Here is a 9,742-nt window from a genome sequence, read left to right as displayed (position 1 = left end):
TCCTGTCATCTGAAAGGTGTCAATGGGCTCAGAACCCTGTGCTTTCAAGGACAGATCTTTAGTTCTGGGTTTGTGTTTCTGTGCTCTCACCTCCTTGCTTAGCTGAGATAACTTTTACCCTGTGATTATCATGTAGCACAGTTTGAACCTCAGAACACATTCTCATTATAATCAAAAAAAAATCTTTCTTATCTAGGATGTCTAAAGGATTTCTGAAGTGGGTGTACACAGAGAATTGTAGAAAAAATCAGGAGACCATCTAAGAAAAATGGCTAAACAATGTAGTATATATATTAGCTATATTTCCAGTTTTTATTTTCAGGAAAATCTATACTGTTTTTACAAAGTGGCTGCTCTAGTTTATGCTCTCAAAAGCAGTGTATAATAGAATTCTTTTCCTCACATTCATGCCAACTTTTGTCATTCATCCTGAGGATAGCTATTATGACTGGGGTGAGATAGAAATTTATAGAATTTATAGGAAATCTAATCTGCAACCCTCTGATACTTATGTATGCAGAATTTTTGTGAAGTGACTTGAAGAATACCTAAGCTAACTGCAACACCTACCCAGGAGACATGAGTGTATAAGCACAACTGTTTCCTTGACTTTAAAGACCTCTAGGCAACACATTGTAAACTCTAAAAGAAATGGAAGAATAGCTGATCCATACCATACACAAACTTACATCAACATGGAATTAGGGAATGGATAATTAGCAACAACAACAACACTGAAGCAGTAATATTCCCATACACACACACACACACACACACACACACACACACACACACACACACACACATATTCCTTGATGTAAAAAGCAAGCCATATCACTAAACTCTTCATGAAGCTAGTATTATTTGATTCCAAACCAGATACAATTCAAATTAATATGGTCATTTTTATTTTATTGTTATTTTCCTTTTGATAAGTCTTGATTAGTACACACTCTCATCCCCAACTCCCTACAAACCTGCACTATTCTTCCAATTCTCCAGTTCCGTTTATGTATCTATCTATCATCTATATGTATGTTTTCATCTTTACCATCCTCCCTTTCTCTGACACATTCATTTTCTTCCTTTCTTTATTTTTTGTGGTATACTAGTATTAACCAGGGTCATCTGTGGGTTTTTGAGTTGGAAGCTATGAGTTGGAGCCTTGTGGACTTAGCAAAAAGGACATACTAAAGTCAGTAATTCCTTTTCTCCTAAAAATCTACCCACAGATATAGTTGTGAAGTAAAGGGTGGTGTCCCTGTCAGTCTCCCTCCCCTTTCCAGCCTAATTGCAGCTAGAACTGGTCTTTATTGAGGTCAGATCTCATAATTATTGTTCTTCTTGTTCACTGATGAAAATGGTTGTACAGAGTCTGGAGAATGGCACCTCATGTCTTTTCCCTGTCTTCCCTTATTACTTTCTTCCCACCTCCGCTTCCTCAATGTCTGTAAGCCATAGATGTGATGGTATAAGTGACTTGTTTAAGAGCTAAAGAGAGCTGTGTTCACATATATTTCTTATTTTCTGCATCTGAGACAAAAGTGAGTCTCAGCATGTACCATTGATTTTTGGTTTAGTTGTATAGCCTTGGCTGTCCTGAAATTGACTCTGAAAACCAGGCTGGCATAGAATCTGCCTTCTTCTGCCTCCCAAATTCTGGGATTGAACATATGCAGTACAACCACCCAGGCACCACTGTATTTTTTTTAAAGAATTATTTGGTTCAACCATGAGATTTCATTTTACACCATTCAGAATGACTAACATCAAAATCTCAAGGGACAGGTCTAACTGTTAAGGATTTAGAGAAAGAGGAACACTCCTCTACTGCTAGTGGCATTGCAAACTGGCATAACCAGTCTGAAAATAAATCCGGCAGTTCCTCAAAAGATCGGAAATAGTTCTCTTTTTTGTTGGATATTTTCTTCATTTAAATTTCAAACTATAGACCACTATACCACTCTTGGATACATATCCAAAACATGCACCACCATACTACAAGGAGACATGCTGCACTATGCTCGGAGCAGCTTTATTCCTAGTTGCCAGAAAATGGGCACAATCCAAATGTCCTTCAACTGAAGAATAGATACTGAAAATGTTGTCCATTTACAAAACTCAACACTATTCTGCTATTATAAACAAGGACATCATGAATTTTACAGGCAATTGGATAGAACTTGAAAATATCCTGAGGGAGGTGACCTAAACACAGAAGGAAATGCAAGTATACACTCGCTAAGGGGTAGATCTTAGCCATAAGGCACAGAATACCCATGGTACACCTCACAGACACAAAGAAGTTAAAAAGAATGAAGGCCCAAGCAAGATACTTGAATCCCACTAAGTTGTAGAAAAAAATGTCATAGGAGGCACAGTTAAAGAGAGAGCTGGATGGGAGATGGGGTGGACAGGACTGAGGAGATAGGATCAGCTGTGAGGAAAAGCATTAGAGAGGTCACCTATCCCATTCCCTCACTCTGCTTCTATTAGGTTGTTCACCCTCCCCAACAACAAACCCCTTCCTGCCTCCCTGCCCTGACATTCCCCTACACTGGGGGGTCCATGCTTGGCAGGAACAATGGCTTCTCCTCCCATTGGTGCCCAGGAGTGGAAGAGCCGGATCCTCATATAGTAGTATGTCCAGTTCTACAAGGAACCCCCAGAGGGATATCCAGATTGGTTGTACCAGCTTGAAATCCCCCAACAATGGAGTAGTGTTCTTCTTTCTCCACATCTTCGCCAGTATCTGTTGTTACCTGCATTTTTTTTTATCTTAGTCATTCTGACTTGTATGATGTGGAATCTCAGGGTTGTTTTGATTTGCATTTCCCTGATGACTAAGGATGTTGAACATTCCTTTAGGTTCTTCTCAGCCGTTTAATATTCCTTAGCTGAGAATTCTTTATTTAGCTCTGTACTCCATTTTATAATAGGGTTATTTGACTCACTGGTGTCTAAGGTTTGGGTCCATTTTATTCTATATTAGCCCTCTGTCAGATGTCAGATTGGTAAAGACATATTCTGAATCTGTTGGTTGCCAATTTGTCCTAAATGTAATGCTCTTTGCCTTACAGAAGTGTTGCAATTTTATGAAGTCCCAATTGATAATTCCTAACATTAGAGCATAAGTCATTGGTGTTCTATTCAGGAAATTTTCCGCAGTGCCCATGTGTTCAAGGCTCTTCCCCACTTTGTTTTCTATTAGTTTTAATGTATCTGTTTTATTTGTAAATCCCTGATCGATTTGGACTCGAGTCAATAGGCATGGATCAATTTGCCTTCTTCTACATGATGACCTCCAGTTGAAACAGTACTATTTCTTGAAACTGCTATCTTTTTACCACTGGATGGTTTTAGTTCCTTTGTCAAAGATCAAATGACCATAGATGTGTAGGTTCATTTCTAGGTCTTTAATTCTATTACATTTATCTACCTGCCCATCTCTGTACGAATAGCATACATTATTTTTATCAGCACTGCTCTGTAATACAGCTTGAGTTTAGTGATTCCCCTAGAAATTGTTTCATAGTAAAGGATACCTTTTGTTCCAGGGTTTTTTGTTATTCCACACGTATTTGAAAATTACTCTTTCTAACTCTATGAATAATGAGTTAGAATTTTGATGTGGATTGCATTGAATCTGTGGATACCTTTTGGCAAAATGACCATTTTTACACTTTTAATTCTGATAATCCAGGAGCATGGTAGATCTTTCAAACTTCTAAGATCTTCCTCCATTGCTTTTTTTTATTCTTAATCTGTTTTCCGTCTTTTTCCCTACATCTTTATTAACTTGGGTATTTCTTATTTACATTTAAATTGTTATTTCCATTACCAGTTTCCAGTCCAGCATCCCTTAACCCCTCCCCCTCCACTTCTACATAGGTGTTCCCCTCCCCATCTTCCTCACATTTACCTCCGTACCCCGAACAATCATGTTCACTGGGGGTTCAGTCTTGGCAGGACCAAGGGTTTCCCCTTCCAATGGTGCTATTACTAGGCTATTCATTGCTAACTATGCAGTTGGAGCCCAGGGTAAGTCTATGTATAGTCTTTGAGTAGTGGTTTAGTCCCTGGAAGCTCTGGTTGGTTGGCATTGTTGTTCATATGGGGTCTCAAGCACCTTCAAGCTCTTTCAGTCCTTTCTCTGATTCCTTCAACAGGGGTCCTGTTCTCAGTTCAGTGTATTCCTGCTGGCATTCGCCTATGTATTTGCTGTATTCTGGCTGTGTCTCTCAGGAGAAATCTACATCTGGTTCCTATCAGCTTGCACTTCTTTGCTTCATTCATCTTATCTAGTTTGGTGGCTGTATATGTATGGGCCACATGTGGGGCACACTCTGAATGGGTGTTCCTTCAGCCTCTGTTCTAAACTTTAGCTCCCTATTCTCTCTAAAGGATAGTCTTCTTCCCCTTTTAAAGAAGGAGTGAAGCATTCAAATTTTGGTCATTGTTCTTGAGTTTCACGTGTTCTGTGCATCTAGGATAATTCAAGCATTTGGGCTAATATCCACTTATCAATGAGTGCATACCATGTGTGTTTTTCTGTGATTCGGTTGCCTCACTCAGGATGATACCTTCCAGTTCCATCATTTGTCTATGAATTTCATGAAGTCATTGTTTTTGATAGCTGTAGATAAACCACATTTTCTGTATCCATTCCTTTGTTGAAGGGTATCTGGGCTATTTCCAGCTTCTGGCTATTACAAATACGGCTGCTATGAATATAGTGGAGCATGTGTCTTTATTATATGTTGGGGCAACTTTTGGGTGTATGCCCATGAGAGGTATAGCTGGGCCCTCAGGTAGTTCAATGTCCAATTTTCTGAGGAACCTCCACACTGATTTTCAGAATGGTTGTACAAGTCTGCAATCCAAAAATTATGGAGGAGTGTTCCTCTTTCTCCACATCCTCGTCAGCATCTGCTGTTGCAGGAGTTTTTGTTCTGAGCCAATCTGACTGGTGTGAGGTGGAAACAAAAGATTGTTTTGATTTGCATTTTCCTTATGACTAAAGATGTTGACTTTTTTTTTTTTTGGTGTTTCTCAGCCATTCCTCATTCCTCAGCTTTGAATTCTTTATTTAGTCCTGAACCCCATTTTTTAATAGGGTTATTTGTCTCCCTGCAGTCTAAAATCGTGAGTTCTTTGTATATTTTGGATATATGCCATAGAATTGGTAAAGATCTTTTACCAATCTGTTGGTTGCTGTTTTGTTTTGTCCTAACAACAGTGTCTTTGCATTGCAGTCATTGGATTGGTAAAGATCTTTTTCCAATCTGTTGGTTGCTGTTCTGTTTTGTTCTAACAACAGTGTCCTTTGCATTGCAGAAGTTTTGCACTTTTATGAGATCCCATTTCTTAATTCTTGATCTTAGAGCATAAGCCACTGGTGTTTTGTACAGGAAATTTTCTCCAGTGCCCATGCATTCGAGTTTCTTCCCCAGTTTTTCTTCTATTAGTTTGAGTGTATCTGGTTTGATGTGGAGGTGCTTGATCCACTTGGACTTAAGCTTTGTACAGGGTGATAAGCATGGATCAATCTGCATTCTTCTACATACAGACCTCCAGTTGAACCAGCACCATTTGCTGAAAATGCTATCGTTTTTCCATTGAATAGTTTTGGCTCCTTGTCAAAAATCAAGTGTCCATAAGTATGTGGGTTCATTTCAGGGTCTTCAGTTCTATTCCACTGTTCTATCTGTCTGTCTCTGTACCAATAGCATACAGTTTTTATCACTATTGCTCTGTAATACTGCTTGAGTTCAGGGATAGTGATTCTCCTGGAAATCCTTTTATTGTTGAGGATAGTTTTAGTTATCCTGGGTTTTTTGTTATTCTAGATGAATTTGCAAATTGTTCTCTCTAACTCTATGAAGAATTGGGTTGGAATTTTGATGGGGATTGCATTAAATCTGGAGATTGCTTTTGGTAAAAGGGCCATTTTTACTATACTAATCCTGCCAGTCCATGAGCATGGGAGATCTTTCCATCTTCTGAGATCTTCTTCAATTTCTTTCTTCAGAGGCTTGAAGTTCTTAACATACAGATCTTTCACTTGCTTGGCTAAAGTCACACTGAGGTATTTTATATTATTTGGGACTATTATGAAGGGTGTCATTTCCCTAATTACTTTCTTGTCTTATTTCTCTTTCCTGTAGAGGAAGGCTATTGATTTATTTGAGTTAAATTTATACTCACTGAAGGTGTTTATCAGTTTTAGTAGTTCTCTGGTGGAATTTTTGGGATCACTTAAATATGCAATCATGTAATCTGCAAATAGTGATATTTTGACTTCTTACTTTCCAATCTGTATCCCTTTGATCTCCTTTTGTTGTGTGATTGCTCTGGCTAGGACTTTGAGATCTATATTGAATAAGTAGGAAGAGAGTGGGCAGCCTTGTCTAGTTCCTGATTTTAGTGGGATTGCTTCAAGTTTCTCTCCATTTAGTTTAATATTAGCTACTGGATTGCTGTATATATCGATTACTATGTTACATATGGGCCTTGAATTCTGTTCTTTCCAGGAGTTTTATCATGAAGGGGTGTCGAATTTGTCAAATGCTTTCTCAGCATCTAATGAAATGATCATATGGTTTTTATCTTTCAGTTTGTTTATATAGTGGGTCCTGTTGATGGTTTTCTGTATATTAAACCATACCTGCATCCCTGAAATAAAGCCTACTTGATCATCATGAATGATTGTTGATGTACTCTTGCATTTGGTTTGCAAAAATTTTATTGAGTATCTTTGCATCGATATTTATAAGGGAAATTGGTCTGAAGCTCTCTTTCTTTGTTGAGTCTCTATAAGGTTTAGGTATAAGAGTATTTGTGGCTTCATAGAAGGAATTCAGTAACACTCCATCTGTTTCAATTTTGTGAAATAGTTTGGATAGTATTGGTATGAGTTCTTATATGAAGGTCTGATAGAATTCTGCATTGAACCCATCTGGACCTGGGCTCCTTTTGGTTCAGAGACTTTTAGTGACTGCGTCTATTTCTTTTGGAGTTATGGGGTTGTTTAAATGGTTTAATTGTTCCTGATTTAACTTGGGTACCTGGTATCTGTTGAGGAAATTGTCCATTTCCTCCAGATTTTCAAGTTTTTTTGAATAGAGACTATTGTAGTAGGATCTGATGATTTTTTTAATTTCCTCTGACTCTGTTCTTATGCCTCCCTTTCATTTATGATTTTGTTAATTTGGACAAACTCTCTGTTTCCTCTGGTTAGTCTGGCTAAGGGTTTATCTATCTTGATTTTTTCAAAGAACCAGCTTTTGATTCTTTGTATAGTCCTTTTTGTTTCTACTTGGTTGATTTCAGCTCTGTGTTTGATTATTTCCTGCCTTCTACTCCTCCTTGGTATGTTTGCTTCTTTTTATTGTAGAGCTATTAGGTGTGCTGTCAAGCAGCTGATATATGCTGTCTCCTGTTTATTTCTGCAGGCACTCAGAGCCATGATTTTTCCTCTTAGCACAGCTTTCATTGTGTCTCAAAAGTTTGGGTATATTGTACCTTCATTTTCATTAAATTCTAAGAAGTCTTTATTTCTTTCTTTATTTCTTCCTTGACCAGATTATCATTGTGTAGAGCATTGTTCAACTTCCATGTATATGTGGGCATTCTTTCATTATTGTAATTGAAGACCAGCTTTAGCCCATGATGATCTGAAAGGACACATGGGATTATTTCTATCTTTCTATATCTGTTGAGGCCTCTTTTATGACCGATTATATGTTCAATTTTGGAGAAAGCAACATGAGGTGGTGAGAAGAACGTATATGCTTTTGTTTTAGGATAGAATGTTCTAGAAATATCTGTCAAATCCATTTGGCTCATGACTTCTCTTAGTCTGTCTACGTCTCTGTTTAATTTCTGTTTCCATGATCTGTCCATTGATGAGAGTGGGGTGCTGCAATCTTCTACTATTATTGTGTGAGGTTCAATGTGTGCTTTGATCTTTAGTATGGTTTCTTTTATGTATGCAGATGCCCTTGTATTTGGAGCATAAATATTTATGATTGAGAGTTCATCTTGGTGACTTTTTCCTTTGATGAATATGAAGTGGCCTTCATTATCTTTTTTTAAATGACTTTTGGTTGAAAATCAATTTTATTCGATATTAGAATGACTACTCCATCTTGCTTCTTCAGACCATTTGCTTGGAAAGCTGTTTTCCAGCCTTTTACTCTGAGGTATTGCCTGTCTTTGCCTCTGAGGTGTTTTTCCTGTAGGCAGCAAAATGTTGGATCCTCATTGCATATTCAGTTTGTTAATCCGTGTATTTTTATTGGGGAATTGAGTCCATTGATGTTGAGAGATATTATCGAATAGTGATTGTTGCTTTCTGTTATATTCGTGTTTGGATGTGAGATTATGTTTTCTTGCTTGTCTTCTCTTTTTTGTTGCAAAACAATTAGTTTCTTGCTTTTTCTAGGTTGTAGCTTGCCTCCTTGTGTTGGGCTTTACCATTTATTATCCTTTGTTGGGCTGGGTTTGTAGAATGATATTGTGTAAATTTGGTTTTGTCGTGGAATATCTTGGTTTCTCCATCTATGTTAATTGAGATTTTTGCTGGATACAGTAAGCTGGGCTGGCATTTGTGTTCTCTTATGGTATGTATGACATCTGTCCAGGATCTTCTGGCATTCATAGTCTCTGGTGAAAATTCTGGTGTGATTCTGATAGGTCTGCCTTTATGTGTTACTGGACCTTTTTCCCTTACTGCTTTTAATATTTTTTCTTTGTTTTGTGCATTTGGTGTTTTGACTTTTATGTGACACGAGGAGTTTCTTTTCTGGTCAAATCTATTTGGAGTTTTATAGACTTCTATGTTTATGGGTATCTCTCTCTCTTTAGGTTAGGGAGGTTTTCTTCTATGATTTTGTTGAAGATATTTACTGGTCGTTTGAGTTGGGAGTCTTCACTTTCTTCTATACCTATTAGCCTTAGGTTTGATTTTCTCATTGTGTCCTGGATTTCCTGTAGGTTTTGAGCCATGGTCTTTTTCTGTTTTACGTTATCTTTGACAGTTGTGTCGATGATCTCTATGGAATCTTCTGCTCCTGAGATTCTCTCTTCTGTCTCCTGCATTCTGTTGGTGATGCTTGTATCTAATGCTCCTCGTCTCTTCCTTTGGTTTTCTATATCTAGGGTTGTCTCCCTTTGTGCTTTGTCTATTGCTTCTATTTCCATTTTTAATTCCTTCACCTGTTTGATTGTGTTTTCCTGTAATTCTTTCAGGGATTTTTGCATTTCCTCTCTATAGGCTTCTGCTTGTTTATTTGTGTTTTCCTGCATTTCTGTAAGGAAGCTCTTTATGTCTTTCTTGAATTCCTCCATCATCAGGATCAAATGTGATTTTAAATCTAGATCTTGCTTTTCTGGTGTATTTGGATATTCATTGGTTGCTCTGGTGGGAGAATTGGGCTCCGATGATGCCATGTAGTCTTGGTTTCTGTTGCTTGGGTTCCTTTGCTTTTCTCTTGCCATCACGTTGTCTCTGGTTTTATTATGTTCTGCTGTTTCTGACAGTGGTTAGACTGTCCTATAGGCTTGTGTGTCAGGAGTTCTGTAGACCTGTTTTCCTATTCTCCAGAGTGTTCTGCTTTCAGGCATGTAGTCGTTTCTGTCTACTGGTCATCAGGTGTTCCTGTGGGCCTGTGTCCTGAGTCCACCAGGCAGGTCACTTGGTGCAGAGAAGTTGGTCTTATCTCTGGGCTCAGACCTGAAG

Source organism: Rattus norvegicus, chromosome 1 (genome assembly GCF_036323735.1).
Source record: "Rattus norvegicus strain BN/NHsdMcwi chromosome 1, GRCr8, whole genome shotgun sequence".
Taxonomy (NCBI): Eukaryota; Metazoa; Chordata; class Mammalia; order Rodentia; family Muridae; genus Rattus; species Rattus norvegicus.
Note: the sequence above shows the minus strand (reverse complement) of the source record.